General features: G+C 46.0%; 1 long non-coding RNA gene across 11 annotated transcripts in view; it reads right to left on the reverse strand.

Annotated features, from left to right (window-relative positions):
• Positions 1-20,443, reverse strand: part of LOC139358256 (uncharacterized) — a 53,692-nt gene that overhangs the window by 13,021 nt on the left and 20,228 nt on the right. For 2 of the 11 annotated variants that reach the window (XR_011612955.1, XR_011612950.1), the window contains exons 3-5: positions 20,200-20,319; positions 9,500-9,584; positions 4,285-7,186 (exon numbers count right to left, since the gene is read on the reverse strand). This is a non-coding gene — a long non-coding RNA (uncharacterized lncRNA). Of the gene's footprint in view, positions 1-4,284; positions 7,187-9,499; positions 9,585-16,468; positions 16,640-20,199; positions 20,320-20,443 lie in introns of all 11 variants that reach the window. The other 9 variants (XR_011612953.1, XR_011612957.1, XR_011612959.1 and 6 more) reach the window with 9 other exon arrangements.

Consider the following 20,443-nt stretch of genomic DNA (forward strand, 5'->3'; position numbering starts at 1 on the left):
CTGCTTGCCTCTTACTTAACTGTTTTATTTACCTAGAAAGTAGAAAGAAAGGCTACTCTGAGTGCAGATAAGCTTCTCAGCTCGGAAGCCTGGTGCTTTAAGAGAAAAAGCACACACTCTGCAAACAAGACGTGGGGAGTGGAATGGAAAACTCCGCTGAGTGCTTTCCTGGCTTCACGCCAGTCTGGGAATACTTAATTTATATATATATATATATTTAAAGCCAACTGTTCTCACATTTAGGCCAATTTTTCTTTTGCTAATATGGTCTTTTCTTGTCTTCAATCCAAAACAGATTGAGAATCAAGAAAGATATATTCTATCCACAGTTTCATTTCACCAATCATCTGTTCATTTTCAACTAACGACAACGATTTATATGTCTTTAAATATTAATGTGGGTGCCAAAGAACACAAAACAAAGGCACTGTTCGTTCAGAGTCAGAATCGACTGAGAATTCCTGCAGAGGCGAAGTTTCTTCTAACTGATGGATTTGGTCTGGCAATGCCCGTGGCCGGAGGTGCACAACAAGGAAATGAACGAGTGCAGAGGGAATAGTGCCCGTCAAGAATCTACAGGTTCAGGTGTATGCTTAGGCAAGTGCCTGACACCATTTCTTTGTCAATGGTGCCCTGTTGACTCTGGATCCCCTTAGAAATTGGGAGGAAACGTTTGGGCGCGGTGGCTCATTCCTGTAATCCCAGCACTTTGGGAAACCAAGGTGGGCGGATCACGAGGTCAAGAGATCGAGACCATCCTGGCTAACACAGTGAAACCCCGTCTCTACTAAAAATACAAAAAATTAGCTGAGCGTGGTGGCAGGCGCCTGTAGTCCCAGCTACTCGGGAGACTGAGGCAGGAGAATGGCATGAACCCGGGAAGCAGAGCTTACAGTGAGCCGAGATTGCACCACTGCACTCCAGCCTGGGCGACAGAGCGAGACTCCATCTCAAAAAAAAAAAAAAAAAAAAAAAAATTGGGAAGAAACTCGGGGAGAAATGACTGTGTGTGTTTCCCTTGATTAGTTATCGTCACTACATCACTTCACCTTAATCTGCATCACCATTTGCAGCCACTGTATTTCATAATGCTTAGGGTTTATCAGCCATTATCCCACAGCTCCCTGTCCACGGTTCAGTTTGGCGCTTAGATTAACCTAGGACGTGATAAGGACAGTACTCTTGCAACTTGAGGGGTGAAAAGGCTAAATGACTTCTGCAGGGGTAACATTCAGTAAGTGGAGGAGGGCCTGCCCTGTTCTCTCCTTTGTCTCCAGGTTAAATTGAATGATACTCTAAAAATGTACCAGAATGAGCCCTTTGCAATATTTTATTTTATTTTTTAAATTTATTTTATTTTATTTTTTAGACGGAGTCTCACTCTGCTGCCAGGCTGGAGTGCAGAGGCACGATTTCGGCTCACTGCAACCTCTGCCTCCCGGGTTCAAGCGATTCTCCTTCCTCAGCCTCCCGAGTAGCTGGGACTACAGGCGCCCGCCACCACGCCCAGCTAATTTTTGTATTTTTAGTAGACACAGGGTTTTACCATGTTGAACAGGATGGTCTTGATCTCTTGACCTCATGATCTGCCTCCCTCGGCCTCCCAAAGTGCTGGGATTATAGGTGCGAGCCACGGCGCCCAGCCATTTATTTTTATTTTTTAAACGGAATCTCTCTCTGTTGCCCATGCTAGAGTTCAGTGGCACAATCTCAGCTCACTGCAACCTCTGCCTCCGGGTTCAAGTGATTCTCCTGCCTCAGCCTCCCAAGTAGCTGGGATTACAGGCGTGTGCCATCACATCCCATCACATAATTTTTGTATTTTTGATAGAGATGGGATTTCGCCACGTTCGCCAGGCTGGTCTTAAACTCCTGACCTCAAGTGATCCGCTTGCCTCGGCCTCCCCAAAGTGCTGGGGTTACCGATGTGAGCCACTGTGCCCAGCCCCTTTGCAATATTTTATAAAGGTTAACTAAAAGGCACAGAGTCCTTATTTTAATATAATGGAATTTAAAGCCTTGTCCATTAAACAAGAATAAAGTTGCTTGATTTGTCCCAGTGAATTGGCCACAAATGGCCAGATGCTACGGCCTGTTGTCTGTCTTCCTTCTCCCTCCGCTCGTCAGAACATAAGCTGCACGAGGGCAGGGACTTGGCTTACTTCACTGTTATATCCAGAGCCCCTAGGCCAGGGCCTGAAGCACAGTGCGTGGTCTATAAATACTACGTATGTGAGAGGATGAAGAAATGAAGGCACGAGGGAAGAAAGGACAGAGCAAGGCTTAGATCGGTGCAGTGGCTGGCTGAAGGTCACACAACCACAGCAACCTTGACGTTCGAGAGACTGAGCATAAACACCACCCTCTGTTCGATCTTGTCACCTGTGCTTTCGTTTCCATCGGTAGTATTTGTGGCCTTTATGGAGGTGAGAGTGGGGGGAGGGGAGATGTTGCCGTTTTTCTGGAGAAATGTCTTTAACAAGCTGTGAGAGGTGCTGTGTGTCTTACAGGAGGAAGAGGGCGAACAAGCTGTGAGAGGTGCTGTGTGTCTTACACGAGGAAGAGGGTGAACAAGCTGTGAGAGGTGCTGTGTGTCTTACACAGGAAGAGGGCGAACAAGGTGTGAGAGGTGCTGTGTGTCTTACACGAGGAAGAGGGCGAACAAGGCTGTGAGAGGTGCTGTGTGTCTTACACGAGGAAGAGGGTGAACAAGGTGTGAGAGGTGCTGTGTGTCTTACACGAGGAAGAGGGCGAACAAGGTGTGAGAGGTGCTGTGTGTCTTACACGAGGAAGAGGGTGAACAAGGTGTGAGAGGTGCTGTGTGTCTTACACGAGGAAGAGGGTGAACAAGCTGCTTTGGATGTGAATGCCCCTGACTAGCAAGTGATTTGATAACATACAGCACGGGATTTAAATTCACAATCACAACACATCAGAGACCTCATCAGGGCTATGGTTGTTCTAACTCCACAGGTGTGAAAGATCAGGGTCGTTATTCCTCCTGAGGACCCCACATGGAATCCTTTTTTTTTCCTCAAAACCATATCACCTAAGTTTCTGATGTATCACAAGACATGCCCATAGCAAAGGTAAACTTGATGGTTGATGCTCTTTTTTTTCATGCTTAGCACACACTAAAGAAATATATCTGCTCATGAATATGTAAATAAGTTTTATTTAAAGTAACTGGCTTGAAAGAAAATTCTTGAGTCACCTCTTGGTGTTCTAGGAATTCAGTATTTCTCAGTGCAAATATCAAACTCCTACTCAGATGCACCAAATGGAGACTTGGCTGGTTTTAAAGCATCTATTTACTCGGAAGAATACAGCCCACGCACAGGAAAAATGTCCCTTCTACTGATGTCCCAAATGCCTCTTTGCTTGAAGATTGCTCAAGAGGGATGCCAGTGTAGATAACGCGGCTTTACAGTGAAGAGTGAACCCAGTCCAGCTCCATATTACATATTTGTGTTTCATAATATGATAAGGCTCTTAGCAAGGAGGGGAAAGAACCAATTCAGAGAAAAAGAGCTCTCTGGAATAAATAAGATGCCGAGTTGGCAGACAGCACCAGATAGTTCACCTTAATGCTTTTTTTTGAGACAAAGTCTCACCCTGTTACCCAGGCTGGAGTGCAATGGCACCATCTCAGCTCACTGCAACCTCCACCTCCCAGGCTGAAATGATTCTCCTGCCTCAACCTCCTGAGTAGCTGGGATTACAGGCGCCCACCACTGCACCCAACTAATTTTTGTATTTTTAGTGGAGACGGGGTTTCACCATGTTGGCCAGGCTGGTCTCGAACTACTGACCTCGTGATCCGCCCGCCTTGGCCTCCCAAAGCGCTGGGATGACAGGCATGAGCCACTGCACCCCGGCCTAATGCCTTTTTAACAATGTCTGGGTGTATCTTTCTTTTTTTCTTGTAATCTGTGTTCTCAAGACAGAGAGCAAAATAGCAGCTTAACAACATTTTCTACTAACAGAAAAATCATAGTAACCAAGTGTACCTGAAAGCTTATTAATTTTCCTGGCCAGCCACCTTTACCTTGATTCCTTTTATTGCATTAAAAATCGAGACTAATTAAGGCAACTGTTGCTGCAGCAGGCCAAATTAGGTTTTCTCACAGCTCTCCCTTCATCTCACAGAGTGATGTCATTAAGTGTGCAGCCTGTGAAATGCGAAGGACAGCCCGTTTCCACCGTGACGTGGGTCACGCAGGAATGCGAGGGAAGTACACCACTGAATGTCATAAAGCTTTAAAGAGTTCCAATAACACCTACCCTGCAGGCCAAGCAGAATACGGCATTCACTTCTCCTTGTAAACAGACTCTGTGAAGCCAGAGGGAAGGTAGGTGGGAAGTGATGCAGGAAATGACGGCATGACGGCTCTGCATAGCTGCTCTGCGGGCGACCTGGTCTACGGGCCTCTTGATTGGCCAGTCACCTGGAGGCTCCACACAGAACAGAGAGTTGGGACCACCAAATTACACGGCTTCTTGGCAGCCTGTTTGGCCACAGGCAGCTCTTGACTCACAGGGCTATATTATATGGCCACTTGGTACCTGCTTACGATTAAGCAAGCTCCAGTGTGCTTTCACAATAGAGATATATTAGTCAAACAAGTTTACCTCATTTGTTTCCATGAGCCCTGGGATTTAAAGAGTTAGATTGCAGTCCACTCACCAAGATTATTTCATACAGATGGTTTTCTTACAGTGGAGTAGCCCGTTGCCTTCTCAGGTGAAAACTATTTAGCCGGACCCCTCTGTATTTCGCCGGACCCCTCTGGTCTGTTGGACCCCTCTGGTCTGTTGTCTGCGGGCGTCTAGGTAGTCTCTGAGTCCTGATCCGTAATCAGACATAAGCATTTGTGTTGACATTGATCAAAAACCACTGCTATTGCCAACTACCCAGCACGTGTTTCTAATACCTACCATGTATAAGGCATAGTTCCAGATGCTATGAGCTAGACATTGATCAGAAGCCTGTAAGACCTGTGCTCAAGAAGACAGGTTAAATATACATTAAAGTAATTCAGAATTACATGACAGTCTAGGAAAAGGGCAAAGAAAAGACAGCAGTTTAAATCATAATGGGAAGAAGAATGTGAAGGGAAACAGAGATCAAGAGAGAGAAGTATTGTTTGGAAAGATCAGGAATGATGTGAAATTTAGATCGTGGAAAATGTAAAATTTAAGGAGGGATAAGCAGAGAAAAGGGACAAGCCAGAAGGAACAGCTAAAGACGAGTTCGACGAGAAGAAAAAGGTCGCCTGCGTTCCACTTGTGCACTGTCTCCGGTGGTAAGGTGAGGAATTTAAGCTCATTTGTCTTAAAAAAAAAAAAAAAGAAAATCACTTTATTGAGATATGAGTGACATATAAAAAGCTGTGTCTACTTAATGTATACATCTCAATAAGTTTGAGGATAAGTATATGCCTATGAAGCGATCGCCACCATTGAGGAGATGTTTATGTCCATTCACTTTTTTTTACGGACAGTGGGGAGTCATAGAATGTTCTTAACAAGGGACTTACATCATTTAGGGCTATTGTATCATAAGCAGCAGGGAAGCCAATGTGACCTGGCTTAAACAACAAAGGACGTTTCTTGGCTTACACAACAGAAACCTCCACAGACAGACGTTGGCCTCAGGTAAGGTTTGATCTAGCAGTCCAAACAAGAACTCCCGGACACGAGCTTCTCTCTGCCTCAGCTTCATCCTCAGATACCACGCTGGCCCTGCCTTCCATCCCCATCCTCTCTCCACGCGTGGCAGGAAGTGGCTGCAGCAGCTTCAGGCTCAGATCTCCCTGTGCCTTCCGGAGGAGGAGCAAGCTTCCTTCCCGGTGCATCTCCGGAAGAGGAGGAAGCTTGTCTTTCCCAGAGGCCTCAAAGGCTCCTGCGTCTTCCCAGAGGCCTCAAAGGCTCCTGTGTCTTCACGGATCTGAGTGGGTCGCTGGTTTATCGGGAATCAGCGGAGGATGCAAGTAAGTACATGGGAAAAGCTGATTGGTTTCGCCAACCACAGTCCACCACTGGAGCAGGAGGTGCGTGAATCCCTCCCAAGCCACCGGGCTGAGAATGAGAAAGGAGGGATTTCCTAGAAGAGTCCACAAGTAGTGCTGGGAAGGGAGAATGCCCCTGGGTGGCCAAAGAATGACACACGTTTACTCGAGGGAATAAGAAGACAAAGGCAGGTAGGTTTATGTGACAGTCAAGACTGGCTTTTCAAGCCATATAATTGTAAAGGTATGAACTAACCTCTACTGACACTGACTAAAAAAAAGTCAGGATCGACCTAAAAAAAAAAGACACCAGAGAAAATTGTCTCTAAATATGTTGGGTTTACTCGAGAATAGAAGTAAGGATTATAGACGGGAATGCATGGCATGGCGAGCCACCGGTGTGCCCAGCGAGGAGTGGGGAGGGGAGCTTTGATTGGCAAAAATAAATTGACATAAGCTGCTTAGAAACAAGTTCATTGGTTCCAGAGGTTCAAAGCTAGAATTGTTGTCAGTTCATTGGGAAGAACACTTTTCTTCCAAGAACATTTTATTTGAATCACTGCAGACCTAAAGAATGTGGGGCCGGGCGCAGCGGCTCACGCCTGTCATCCCAGCACTTTGGGAGGCCGAGACGGGCGGATCACAAGGTCAGGAGATCGAGACCATCCTGGCTAACACGGTGAAACCCCGTCTCTACTAAAAGTATGAAAAATTAGCCGGGCGCGGTGGTGGCACCTGTAGTCCCAGCTACTCGGGAGGCTGAGGCAGGAGAATGGCATGAACCCAGGAGGCGGAGCTTGCAGTGAGCCGAGATCGCGACACTGCACTCCAGCCTGGGCGACAGAGCGAGACTTCATCTCAAAAAAAAAAAAAAAAAAAAGAATGTGTAGTGATAAGCTGGGTGTGGTGGCTCATGCCTGTAATCCCAGCACTTTGGGAGGCCAAGGTGGGCAGATCACCTAAGGTCGGGAGTTCGAGACCAGCCTGACCAACACGGAGAAACCCCGTCTCTACTAAAAATACAAAATTAGCCAGGTGCGGTGGCGCATACCTGTAATCCCAGCGACTCCGGAAGGCTGAAGCAAGAGAATCTCTTGAAACTGGGAGGCAGAGGTTGCAGTGAGCCGAGATCATGCCATTGTACTCCAGTCAGGGTAACAAGAGCGGAACTCCGTCTAAAAAAAAAGAATGTCTAGTGATAAACCTTATTAAAGCAGGAGATGTGTGAAGGGCTCACAGAAAGTCCTTGGAAATCGCTTGTCACAGAATGTAAGCCTGAGCCTTCTCTCCTTCCTGGCCCTATTTTGTCTGGGTTTGACAGAAATGATTTCCTCCAGGTGTCTGGAACTTTCACATCAGCCACCTCCCCATCCTCCACCTGGCCCTGTGTGCCCACCTTGCCCCTTTTACTTCAGAAAGTTTTAGAAATACACCATCTTGTTTCACATCGACCCAAGAATGATTTCTCAAACTGAAAGAATTCTCAAATTTTTATTTGGAAATAAAGGAATTCTGGCCAGATGCAGTGGCTCATGCCTGTAATCCCAGCACTTTGGAAGGCCGAGGTGGGAGGACTGCTTGAGCCCAGGAGTTAGAGACCAGCCTGGACAATATGACAAAACACCATCTCTACAAAACATAAAAGCAGATGAGCTGTCTGTGGCTGTGTGCTCCTATAGTCCCCGGTACTCGGGAGCTGAAGTTGGGAGGATTGCTTGAGCTCAAGAGGTTGATGCTCCAGTGAGATGTGATTGTATCACTGCACTCTCCCGCCCTCAGGAAAAAAAAAAAAAACACAAGCCGGGCGCAGTGGCTCACGCGTGTAATCCCAGCACTTTGGGAGGCTGAGGTGGGCAGATCACAAGGTCAGGAGATCGAGACCATCCTGGTTAACATGGTGAAACCTCGTCTCTACTAAAAATGCAAAAAATCAGCTGAGCGAGGTGTCGGGCGCCTGTAGTCCCAGCTACTCGGGAGGCTGAGGCAGGAGAACGGCATGAACCCGGGAGGCGGAGCTTGCAGTGACCGAGATTGCTCCGCTGCACTCCAGCCTGGGCGACGGAGCGAGACTCCGCCTCAAAAATAAATAAATAAATAAAAATAAAAAATAAAAGGAAGTATCTTTAAAGAGATGGAGATGCTAGCATCTTTAAGAAATCATATCTACAGGTTCTAAGTTCATTCTGTGCACTTATCAGCCACGAGAAGGCAGCAGGCATTCTGAATTCAAGAGAAAAGTGTGACTGGCCTGAAAGAAGAATGCCTTTGTGCGTGTGTGTGTTCCTTTTTTTAAACTGTAGGACTCAACCCTTTGGCCCCTCAGAAAAGCAAATTTTGACATTGACTTCAGTGGGAAGAAGGTCACGTTTTCAATAAAAGGGCTTTTTTTTTTCTTTCCCTGTCTGGCTCCAGTCAGTGCAGGCCGGAACCCCTTGTGAACTACAAAGCTCTCTGTCCACAAATTAGGAGCACACCCACCAGGCCCTGCCAGCTGTTCCGCTTTCTTCAGTGAAGTCACGGCCGTCATTGCCACCACGGTTCAATACCACAGAAACAATCGTGAGGGATTCGTGTCTGCATTGCTCAGGTTCGGGGATGGGGGAGAGAGACAGGTGTCCCCCACCTGGCTTCGGTTCACACTGGCTTCTTTCCCCTCACCCCTTAGTTCTTCGTCTGCCCCTGAGCTGGTACCTTTACGGACGCACGCAGCCCTGGGGGGGTGTGAAACTGGGCCTGGATGGGAGGGAGTCCTTGAATGAGAGGGGCTGGCTGCAGGAAAGAGCGAATTCTAAAGAAGACTCCTGGCAGTGATCGGAGACACGCTCCTTACAGAGTGCATCTGCGCTTGACGTGAGTCTCTAACCCTGAGAAGGACTCCTTTATGCTTGGAAGGCTTTCAATTCAGATTAGCAGTCTGAGCTATAATAACTCTTGATTGGGAAGGAAAATCCAAGTTCAAGTCAGAAAGAAAAACAGAGAACAAAGCAGGCCTTCCACTCCCAGCGTGTGTTTATTTGTACTCAACTAACAGCTGGACCAAGAAGGATTTACTCGCAGTCCTTTCTGGCAGTGTACTCAGGATGAGTAAGTCGATTTGTTGCTAAGACCAAAGAGTCCGGGTTTAAAGAAACATCACCCATCTCCCTCATGCAGACGGCACATCCTTCTTACATGCAGAAGGTGATAAATGATCTATCGAAGATAATGTTGCATGTTTGAAATATTTAAATGTTGCATGTTTGAAAAATGTAAATCAGATGGAAAGTGAAGTGAAATGAAAAATGTTTTGTAAATTGTTTAGTGCCAAGTAAACAAGCCCTAGGTATAGAGAGGCAGAGAACAGGAACTTAGGAGGCCAGAAGGCCTGAGGAAAGGTGGCATTCCCATGTGTACCTAGAATTGGGGTCAGTACTAATGCTTTTGGAATTTAAAGCTAATGGGTACTATTTTCACTATTGGGGGCATCAAGAAAGCAATCTTGGACTTACTTTCTTCTCTTTCTTCCTCTCATTCCATTTTCTAGAATATCTCTTTGCTTAGTAGTCTGAATTCTTCCAAGTAATTTCTAAGGCCCTTGAAGCACAAAATAAGTATAAGCAATTCTAAGTGATTTTCTGAAGGCTCACCAGGCAAATAACACTAAGAATATTACCTACTTTTGCCTAGAAAGAGGAAGATGACTACATCTTTGTATCACAATAGCACTATCTTTTCATTGGTTTTTATTTATTTTCTTTCTTTATTTTTTTTCAGACAGAGTCTCGCTCTGTCGTCCAGGCTGGAAGGCAGTGGCGTGATCTCAACTCACCGCAACCTCCACCTCCCGGGTTCAAGCGATTCTCCTGCCTCAGCCTCCTGAGTAACTGGGATTACAGGGGCACGCCACCATGCCCGGCTAATTTTTTTTTATTTTTAGTTTCACCGTGTTGGTCAGGCTGGTCTCAAACTCCTGACCTTGTGATCTGTCCGCCTTGGCCTCCCAAAGTGCTGGGATAACAGGCGTGAGCCACCACGCCCGGCCCATTGGTTTTTAAATCAAAGCAGTGGTGCACATGCCAGTGAGTCAGGCTCAGCAGTCCTCGATGACATCAGCGGCCTCCCCTCCCCCTCTCCAGTCTAACCAGTACCAGCAGCAACAACAGAAGTCTACACTCAGTCCTCCTGGGTGGTTTCCAACTCATCTCTGTACTTATATACTTATTTCTCAATTCCTTCCTTCCGTCCTTCCTCCCTTCCTTCCTCCCTCCCTCCCTTCCTTCCTTCCTCCCTCCGTCCCTCCCTTCCTCCCTCCCTCCCTCCCTTCCTTCCTTCCTTCCTCCGTCCCTCCCTTCCTCCCTCCCTCCCTTCCTTCCTTCCTTCCTCCGTCCCTCCCTTCCTCCCTCCCTCCCTTCCTTCCTTCCTCCCTCCGTCCCTCCCTTCCTCCCTCCCTCCCTCCCTCCCTCTCTTCCTTCCTTCCTTCCTTCCTCCCTCCCTCCCTTCCTCCCTCCCTCCCTTCCTTCCTTCCTTCCTCTCTCCGTCCCTCCCTTCCTTCCTTCCTTCCTCCCTCCATCCCTCCCTCCCTCCGTCCCTTCCTCCCTTCCTTCTTTCCTTCCTTCCTTCCTTTCTCCCTCCCTCCCTCCCTCTTTGCTCTCTCTCTCTTTGGGACAGGGTCTCGCCCTATCACCCAGGGGGAATTGCAGTTGTTTGATCATAGTTCACTGCAGCCTTGACCTCCTGGGATCAAAGGGATCCTCCAACCTCAGCCTCAGAGTAGCTGGGACTGCAGGTTCATGCCACCACACCCTGTTAGTATTCTGTACGTTTTTTAGGGTCTTGCCACATTGTCCCAGCTGGTCTCAAACTCTTGGGCTCAAGCAATCCTCCTGCCCCGGCCTCCTAAAGTGCTGGGATTATAGGTGTGAGCCACTTTACTCAACCTCAATTTCTTGACTATTTGCCAACTCTGGTAAGAAAAATGTTGTTTTAGTTTAGTTTTGGGTATCTCATCTCTTCTTCTCACTTCTCCTAGTGCTTGATAGGTAGGTGATAATCAGAAGATCCTCTACTGGTTATCTTTGTAGCTACAAATAATATACTACACTTGAATATTATTGTAATAAATAACATGCCTGAACCTCTATCACCGGGGCTTGTCTCCACCTTCCTTCCACCTCCCCTCTGCTTCCCGTCTTCTGTTGCTCACACTCTTGCCATTACATGGCCGAGATGCTGTCCTATGCCTTGGCCAAGTCTTCTGTGCTTTGTGTGGATGAGACTAGTTCTGAGACGTAAAATCCAGTACCCAGACGCTGCGCAACGACTCTGTTACTGTTGGTCACTGGGCAAAACCACAGGGATGCCAGGGGCTGTGTTCTTCTCTGAATTCAGCACTCTATGAAGTGCCACCTCTTTGGCTGAGGCAGGGGCAGCTACTGGATTGACAGAGTATTCGAGAGCATCCTTTTCATTTCTCCTGCTTAAGAGGTTTAGGATATAACCTTTTTGAACCTTGCGTTCAACAATTGCACTTGAATAAATTAGCACCATTTTAACTGTGAAACAAGAAACAAGTTGTTTTCTTTCTTTTCTTTTTGTTTTTGTTTTTTTTTGAATCTCACTCTGTCACCCAGGCTGGACTGCTGCAGTGGTGTGATCTCGGCTCACTGCAACCTCCGCCTCCCGGGTTCAAGCGATTCTTCTGCCTCAGCCTCTTGAGTAGTTGCTGGGATTACAGGCATGTGCCACCACACATGGCTAATTTTTATATTTTTAGTAGAGATGAGATTTCACCATGTTAGCCAGGTTGGTCTTGAACTCCTGACCTCAGGTGATCCACCCACCTTGGCCTCGAAAAGTGTTGGGATTACAGGCGTAAACCACCGCGCCTGGCTGAAACGAGTTGTTTCAGCGACTTGTTCAGTGACTCACGCCTGTAATTCCAGCACTTTGGGAGGCTGAGGCAGGCGGATCACGAGGTCAGGAGATTGAGACCATCCTGGCTAACACGGTGAAACCCCGTCTCTACTAAAAATATAAATTATTAGCGGGGCGTGGTGGTGGCGCCTGTAGTCCCACCTACTGGGGAGGCTGAGGCAGGAGAATGGTGTGAACCTGGGAGGCGGAGCTTGCAGTGAGCCGAGATCACGTCACTGCACTCCAGCCTGGGTGACAGAGCGAGACTCCATCTCAAAAAAAAAAAAATGTGTTAATCAACATTGACGGTGCCATTTGAACGATTTTCTAAAAACACAGGACTAAAACACACCTTACAGTAACGGGGAGCTAAATGTGCCTGGGTTCAATAGCAAAATGAATGTTCATGTTGAAATACAGACTGAAAAACTTCCATTGCAACCTAACATTTTTTGATAACTGATAGAAAACACTCCTCATACATTACTTACAGCTTGAAGTCAGTCAGTCATATGGCACCAACGACCTTTTCTAGGGAGCTTTTTTTTTTTTTTTTTTTTTTTATTTTTATTTTTTTATTTTTATTTTTTTATTTTTATTTTTTTTTTTTTGAGGCGGAGTCTGGCTCTCTTGCCCAGGCTGGAGTGCAGTGGCCGGATCTCAGCTCACTGCAAGCTCCGCCTCCCGGGTTCACGCCATTTTCCTGCCTCAGCCTCCCGAGTAGCTGGGACTACAGGCGCCCGCCACTTCGCCCGGCTAGTTTTTTGTATTTTTTAGTAGAGACGGGGTTTCACCGTGTTAGCCAGGATGGTCTCGATCTCCTGACCTCGTGATCCGCCCGTCTCGGCCTCCCAAAGTGCTGGGATTACAGGCTTGAGCCACCGCGCCCGGCCACTAGGGAGCTTTTAAAATGACCAGGTGTCCCGGCTGCATGAGACTTGTCCAGCTTTAGCACTGAGAGTCTCACGTCCTAGGAAACCCCTCAGTCCTGGACAGAACTGCAGTCCTGGACAGAAGAAGACGATCGATGACTGTTCACTCTCCATTTAATAATACTGATGAGAATAATATTTGTCCTGATTGCGGCCAGGTGCTATACGAAATGAGTGAGTTAGTTTTTAAAAATTTAATCTTCAGCCGTGTATGGTGACACAAGCTTGTAATCCCAGCACTTTGGTAGGCCAAGGCAGGTGGATCACTTGAGCTCATGAGTTTGAGAACAGCTTTGGCAACACGGCAAAACCCTGTCTCTACTAAAAATACAAAAACTAGTCTGGCGTAGTGGCGCATGCCCGCAGTCCCAGCCACTTGGGAGGCTGAGGTGGGAGGATCGCTTGAACCCAGGAGGTTGAGGCTGCAGTGATCCCTGATCACACCACTGCACTCCAGCCTGGGTGACAGAGTGAGACACTATCTTAAAAAAAAATTTAATCTTTACGATAACCATACAAAGCCGGTATTACTATCTAATCGGTTTAGAGATGGGGAAACTACAGCTTGACAAAGTGAAATAACTTCCCAGAGTTTATATAACTATCAAGTGGCTAAGATTCAAACTAGGTTATCTGACTTCATACCTTCTCCTGTACCAAAACAAATTTCATTTCATTTTGTGTTAAGATTGTCAGATTCAATTTGAATTTCAGATAAGAAGCATTTATTTAGCATATGTCCCAAATATTGCATTGGACATACTGATACTAAAGAATTATTGTTTATATGAGATTCAGATTTCATTGGATATCTTATATTTTTATTTGCTAAATCTTACAGCCCTAATTTGGAACAATCGCTCTTTTCCAACAAAAAGACAATTTTATTGATTTTTTTTAATGACTGAATGTATTCAAGAACTGGTGAGATCTAGGAAAATTCAAGTTTTAAATGAAAGAAAGTCAAATAAGTGAGAGCAAAATGCTTTCACAGGGTGCTTTATTGTATTTATTATTATTATTAATTTATTTATTTATTTTGGGACAGAGTCTCACTCTGTAGCTCAGGCTGGATCTCGGCTCACTACAAGCTCCGCCTCCCCTGTTCAAGCCATTCTCCTGCCTCAGCCTCCTGAGTAGCTGGGACCACAGGCGCCGCCACCACGCCCGGCTAGTTTTTTGTATTTTTAGTAGAGATGGGGTTTCAACGCGTTAGCCAGGATGGTCTCCATCTCCTGACCTCGTGATCCTCCTGCCTCGGCCTCCCAAAGTGCTGGGATTACAGGCGTGAGCCACTGCACCCGGCCACAGGTTGCTCTATTTGAGAAACCTGGTGGACCTAAAAAGCCTCTTTCTGGGGTAGCCTCCGAATCACACGTTCGAGCGTGACAGAGAAGTGGGGGCAGGCGACATGTACTTATCCCGTCTTTCTGGGATAGCCTCCTAATTACATGTTTGAGCGTGACAGCGAAGTGGGAGTAGGCGACATTTACTTATCCATTCATTCACTAGGTCCTGAGTGCCAACTGTGTGCCAGGCACTATTCTAGGTATTCTGGTACAAGGCAAACGAAGTCCTAGCCCTCATAGAGTTCCTGTTCTCTGGGGGAAAATGGGCAATAAATAGATACACTAGCAAGTCACCTGGTTTCTGTTAATGGTAAAAGCCGTGAAAGAGAATAGAGCAGGGCAAGGGGACAAAACAAAGGGAAATTTGAGATGGGCATCATCAAGAAAGGCATTCAGTGAGGGGCAAAGTCCTGAATGAAGCAAGGGAGCCAGCCGTGTGTGGCTCCGGAAGGAAATCTTCCAGACAGAGAGACGGACAGCAAGTACAAAGACCCCAGGATGAACAGGCGCTTGGCAAGTCCGGGAATGCAGCGGTGAAAGAGCAGAACGTAACTCACTCCACTGTCGTTTAAGAGGCCCTTTACCCATTTCTGCATGTGGCTAGGATAATTTTAGAGTGCTGAGATAAAATGCAAAAACAGCCATCGTGCAGGTTTTCAAACTAACTCTGGGATTAAAGGGGACGTGCGTAAACAACGACGTTTTGTTAAAGGTTTATAGGAGCGCTGTGACCTGACAAGGATAAATAAACTCCCAGCCTTCCTGGACCCTCGTTGGAACCCAAATGTCTGCGGTCATTGGTCACCTCTTGATCACAAGGCCCTCCTCTTCCCTCTGCCCTCAACATTAAAAGGGCCTGAAATTTGGACTTAAGGTGGTTCTTCAGCATATTGGTCCTCCATCCTCTCGGCTTGCTGGCTCTCGGAAATAAAGTCGCCTTCCTTGCTCCATCTCCTTGTCTCCTTGTCTTTTTTTTTTTAAATGGAGTCTCACTCTGTTGCCCAGGCTGGAATGCAGCGGCGCGATCTCGGCTCACTGGAACCTCTGCCTCCTGGGTTCCAGAGGTTCTCCTGCCTCAGCCTCCTGAGTAGCTGGGATTACAGGTGCCCCGCCACCATGCCCAGCCACTTTTTTTTTTTTTTTTGTATTTTTAGTAGAGACGAGGTTACCATGTTGGCCAGGCTGGTCTTGAACTGCTGACCTCAGGTGATCTGCCCGCCTTGGCCTCCCAAAGTGCTGGGATTACAGGCATGAGCCATTGAAGGATTGAGAGAAGGGCAATAAATGACCAGATTTATGCTCCAAAGGCTCATTCTGGGTGCCAGGGAAATAGAGACCCTGTTGCAGGGGTGGAGGAAAGAGATGCTGGTGGCCTGAATTAATACAAATGTTGTATTTGAGATCTATTTGGAAACATATTGCCTGGGTGGAGCCAAGGCAGACGTGACATTTAAACCACCACAGGTGATTCAAGTGCATCCTCAAGGTTAAGGAGCACCGCTGCTGGCTGGGCGCAGTGGCTCACGCCCGTAATCCCAGCACTTTGGGAGGCTGAGGCGGGCAGATCACAAGGTCAGGAGATCAAGACCATCCTGGCTAACACGGTGAAACCCCATCTCTACTAAAAAAAAAATACAACAAAATTAGCCGGGCATGGTAGTGGGCACCTGTAGTCCCAGCTACTCGGGAGGCTGAGGCAGGAGAATGGCGTGAACCCGGGAGGTGGAGCTTGCAGTGAGCCGAGATCACACCACTCACTCCAGCCTGGGCGACAGAGCGAGACTCCGTTTCAAAAAAAAAAAGGAGCACCGCTCCTTTAAATCATGGTCAGTGATTTAGACCAGTAATTCAGTTCCTCTCAACCTTGGATGCACTTTGTAACCACCCAGGGGACTTAAAAAAAATACTGGAGCTTTGATCCCACTCCCAGGCTGGGAGTACAGGATTTAAAAAATATCCTTGGATGATTCTTCTTTGCAGCTAAGTTGAAAATTTCTGTCTAGAGAATAGTGGGAACCCTGTGTGCGAGGCAGACAACAAGAATTGATTGGCAATGCTTTGCTTTAAAGCAAGTTCCATTAGAATCAAGTTCTGTGGGAGACGACTGAAAGATGCTCATAGTCATGTATGGTCCCGAATGTCTCTGGGGGGCCCTGCTCCCCTCCCCTCCCGCTGTCAGAAGCAGAGCTGGTCATCAGTATCCAACCTCCCCATACGGAAGCCGAGTCCCCAAAGCTGGCCACGGTCACAGTGGTGACCTGACTTTCAACTGTCATCTCCTCACCAATGTCTGCCCAGGGCGACTCTCTTTTCCAGGGAGCATGAGAGTCTGGGAGACTGCAGGGCAAGGCAGGAGGCGTCCAGACAGCGGCTCTCTTTCGTTTCGTTCCCTTCCTGGGAAGGCATCTGGCAACCATTCTCTCCAGCTCTCGGGAACAGTCCTGAAATTCCCTTTCTGTTGATGGGAAAATGCAGGCAAAAATCAAAGTAATAATCAGTGTCACTTAGTGAATTAGTGATGGAGACGGGAACAGAATCCAGACTTTCTAACTTGGAGATCCCCTGCTTTTAAGTCTAAATGGCTCTTTTATTCTAATCCAGCTGTGCCGCGTTAATAACGCTTTGACGAGATCCAGCTCTGTGTTCTGTAGAGTTAACATATTCGATATTTACCTCAGCTATTTGTTGTCTGTTTAATAAGTTTGGTTTGTCATCCCAGATGCACATTATTTAGCAGCGTATAATCACATACAATTGTTTACGCTATTTACTGTTTGCTTTCAAGTCTTGCCAAGAAGGACTTGGTGTAAACTAGCTGTCTGCAGCAGCCACACTAAGTTAAGCCTTTAAAAGGGTCTAATTGGGCCTATATAAATAAACACAACGATATGGAAAATAACTCCACATACGTTTGCTACACGGCTGGCCGGCTGGCAACTACGCAGACCTTCTCTCTTGTGGAATAGATGGAACTAAATCTTACTCAGAAGGGTACAGAGAGCTATTTAAGTTTTAATTTAGAGCTCATCCAACTCTCTCTCCGTCTTACACGCACGCACACACACACACACACGCACACATGAGAAAAATCCTTTCAGTGGCAATAAATTTTAATCATGTAGTTAGTAAAGCTTGACTCTGGCTTTTATTCTTAGAGAAAATGGTCAGTGAAGCAAATCTCATATCTGCTCATTACAAGGTCCATGGGCAGGTCATGATAAGTGAGGGACCACAGATGCTCTGGTTATGTTTTAAACTAATAAAGGAGACCAGCAAAAATTCAGCAACTAACCACTTAGGCACATGAAAAGAAGCAGAGCATAAGGGAGGCAGCGTCTTTCCAAAAACGTTCAGCACAATTCCTTGTTGTAAAACAATTCAGTGGTCATGTCTTTCTGATGGAAGCTGCAGGAGCTCTGGGGCTGTCTTCGTGTATGAAAACAGTACAGTATAATGGAGGAGTTTTAGCATGGGCTGAGAATTATTACTGGATAAAAGGTACATTTTACCTTCATTTCATCAATAAAGATTAATTGAAGCCTCATTGTGCATCAGTCTCTGGACTAAGTGCCACAGGCCAGGGCACATGATGTGCCAAGACACGGAAAGCATCATCTTCAGTCTTTTTTTTTTTTTTTTTTTTGAGACGCAGTCTCGCTCTGTCGCCCAGGCTGGTGTGCAGTGGCGTGATCTTGGCTCACTGCAATCTCCGCCTCCCGGGTTCAAGCAATTCTCCTGCCTCAGCCTCCCGAGTAGCTGGGACGACAGGCGTGTGCCACCAAGTCCAGCTATTTTTTTTTTTTTTTTTGTATTTTTAGTAGAGACAGGATTTCACCGTGTTAGCCAGGATGGTCTCAATCTCCACCTTGCGATCTGTCCACCTGGGCCTCCCAAAGTGCTGGGATTACAGGCATGAGCCACGGCATCAGGCCCATCTTCGCTCTTGAAGAATGAGTCATTTAGGATATTTTGTCTTCTTTATGCTTTTGTTCATGCTGACGCCTCCAGTGAAATGCCCTCCACTGCTGACCTTGGGATAGAGGCACACCCTTTCCAACTTTTTTCAATTGCTACTTCTGCTTGGACCCTTATTTGTGGCTAATTCCTTCTGCTTTGAATTCCAGGTACTTAGATGTAAACCTGTTTGTTTCACGATAAAATGGCTTCAGGGCAAAGGGCAGATCCTGTGGATCTTTGTATCCTGTGCTTAACAAGATATGGTATATATTCAGCCAACATCTGTTGGATCCATAAATGAGTGAATGAACCATATTAATAGCTCCTTGGAAAATGGCAAGCTGTTTTAATACTTTATTGAAGTGTTTGAATTTACCTTCTCTGAAATGGTACCAGGATGGCACTTAAACTGGTCCACATTGTTCAGTACCAGAAAGTGTTGTGTTGGCTAGAATCCTGTGACATCAGCATTTCTGTTTCATCTAGCAAGTTTTATTTACTCTTTTCTTTTCTTTTTTTTTTTGAGACGGAGTCTCACTTTGTTTTCCAGGCTGGAGTGCAATGGCGTGATCTCGGCTTACTGCAACCTCCACCTCCTGGGTTCAAGCGATTCTCCCGCCTCAGCCTCCCGAATAGCTGGGATTATAGGCACGTGCCACCAGGTCATTGTTTTTTTGTATTTTTAGTAGAGACGGGGTTTCACCATGTTGACCAGGCTGGTCTGGAACCCCTGACCTCAGGTGAGTCACCCGCCTCAGCCTCCCAAAGTGCGGGGATTATAGACGTGAGCCACCGCGCCTGGCCTAGCAAGTTTTATTTAAATGCTTTTTTGGAATTATTGTTGATTTTGGAGTGTATGATGAAGGTATTATAGTTATGTTTTAAAGGGGAATCCTTGTATGTTAGAAATACGTGCTGAAATATTTAGATACAAAATGAGATGATGTCTGAAATTCGCTTCAAGATAGCCAGAGAGAATTAAGAGTATAGATGAAACAAGACTGGCCATAGATTGATTGTTGTTGAAGCTGGGTGATGAATATGTGGAGGTTCATTTAACTATTTCATCTACTTTTGCACATGCTTAAAATTTTCTATAACGATACTAAAAAAATGTATTTACATTTACAGAAGAGGAGAATCTGATGCAAGGGTCACAACTAAACGATAAACAGAGAACTGCAGACCTAAGTTTCTCCCGTTCAGGAAAGCCCACAACACTGCACTTCTGGGATTAAGTAAAAGTAACAGAAATGCACGCTGGTTCCATTTCTGATTGCTCCACGGTTTAGCCCTTAAAAATTGTTCATTATCTTCCTAGGAGGCCAACATTCATTTTCTATGATTGCAACTTGACCACTTTCTATTACAAATGCACTTGCTACAACTGGTTATGGGAGGCATGGAGGACTGGAGTGAACAAAGGAAAAAATGTACCTTGACACTGGGATCTCACTCAGAAATACCTTGAGATCAATACTGGGCCACCTTCGTCTAGGATGGGTAAATGAAAAATCTTCCACTTCTCATTCCCCATTATGTCCCATTCTAGCAATTTTCATGACTCCTACTATTTTTGGGGTAGGGTTGCTGGTAAAAATTTAGGCTGCTAAGTTAAATTAGAATTTCAGAGAAATAACAAATACTTTTTAAAGTATAAGTATCTCAAGTATTGCATGGGACATACTTAATTTTATTTGCTAAGTCTGGCAACCCTACTTGTGGGGCTATGTGATGTTTCTAATTCCAACAGTTTGTCAATTAATTAAAGGACCATTTTCTATACTTAGTTGATTTAATCATCTTGAAAAGCCTCATTTAGCTCTGTCCTTCACTAGACTATGGAACTAAAAAGGCTCAACTTTACTAAAACAAAAACAAAAACAAAAACTATGAAATTCTGATAATAATACCTGTATTTCCAAATCTATTTTTTTTATTTTAAGCAAAATAGCACATATATTGTTAAAATAAAATCAAACAATACTGAAAGGCTGACAACGAAACCCAGCTGGCTTCTGCCACGCTCCCTCCTGATCCCCGAGGTCCACTCAGTACCTGGAGCCAAGGAGCCAGCAGGGGCCGTCCTCCCTGGAGTTCTCTTCCCATCACTCACAAGACGCCTCTTGCTGCTAGGCCTCAGTTTCTCAATTTTTGGCATTACATATTGAGTTTCTTCTGATAGAAGAAAGAAGATTTAGTCTTTTAACTATTCTCATTCTCCCTTTGGAGTTTTACTACTACTTTTAGTGAAATCAGTAACCAAGCACCCACGTCGTTATGGCCATATGTGTACCCACTG

Source organism: Macaca nemestrina, chromosome 14 (assembly GCF_043159975.1).
Source record: "Macaca nemestrina isolate mMacNem1 chromosome 14, mMacNem.hap1, whole genome shotgun sequence".
Taxonomy (NCBI): domain Eukaryota; kingdom Metazoa; phylum Chordata; class Mammalia; order Primates; family Cercopithecidae; genus Macaca; species Macaca nemestrina.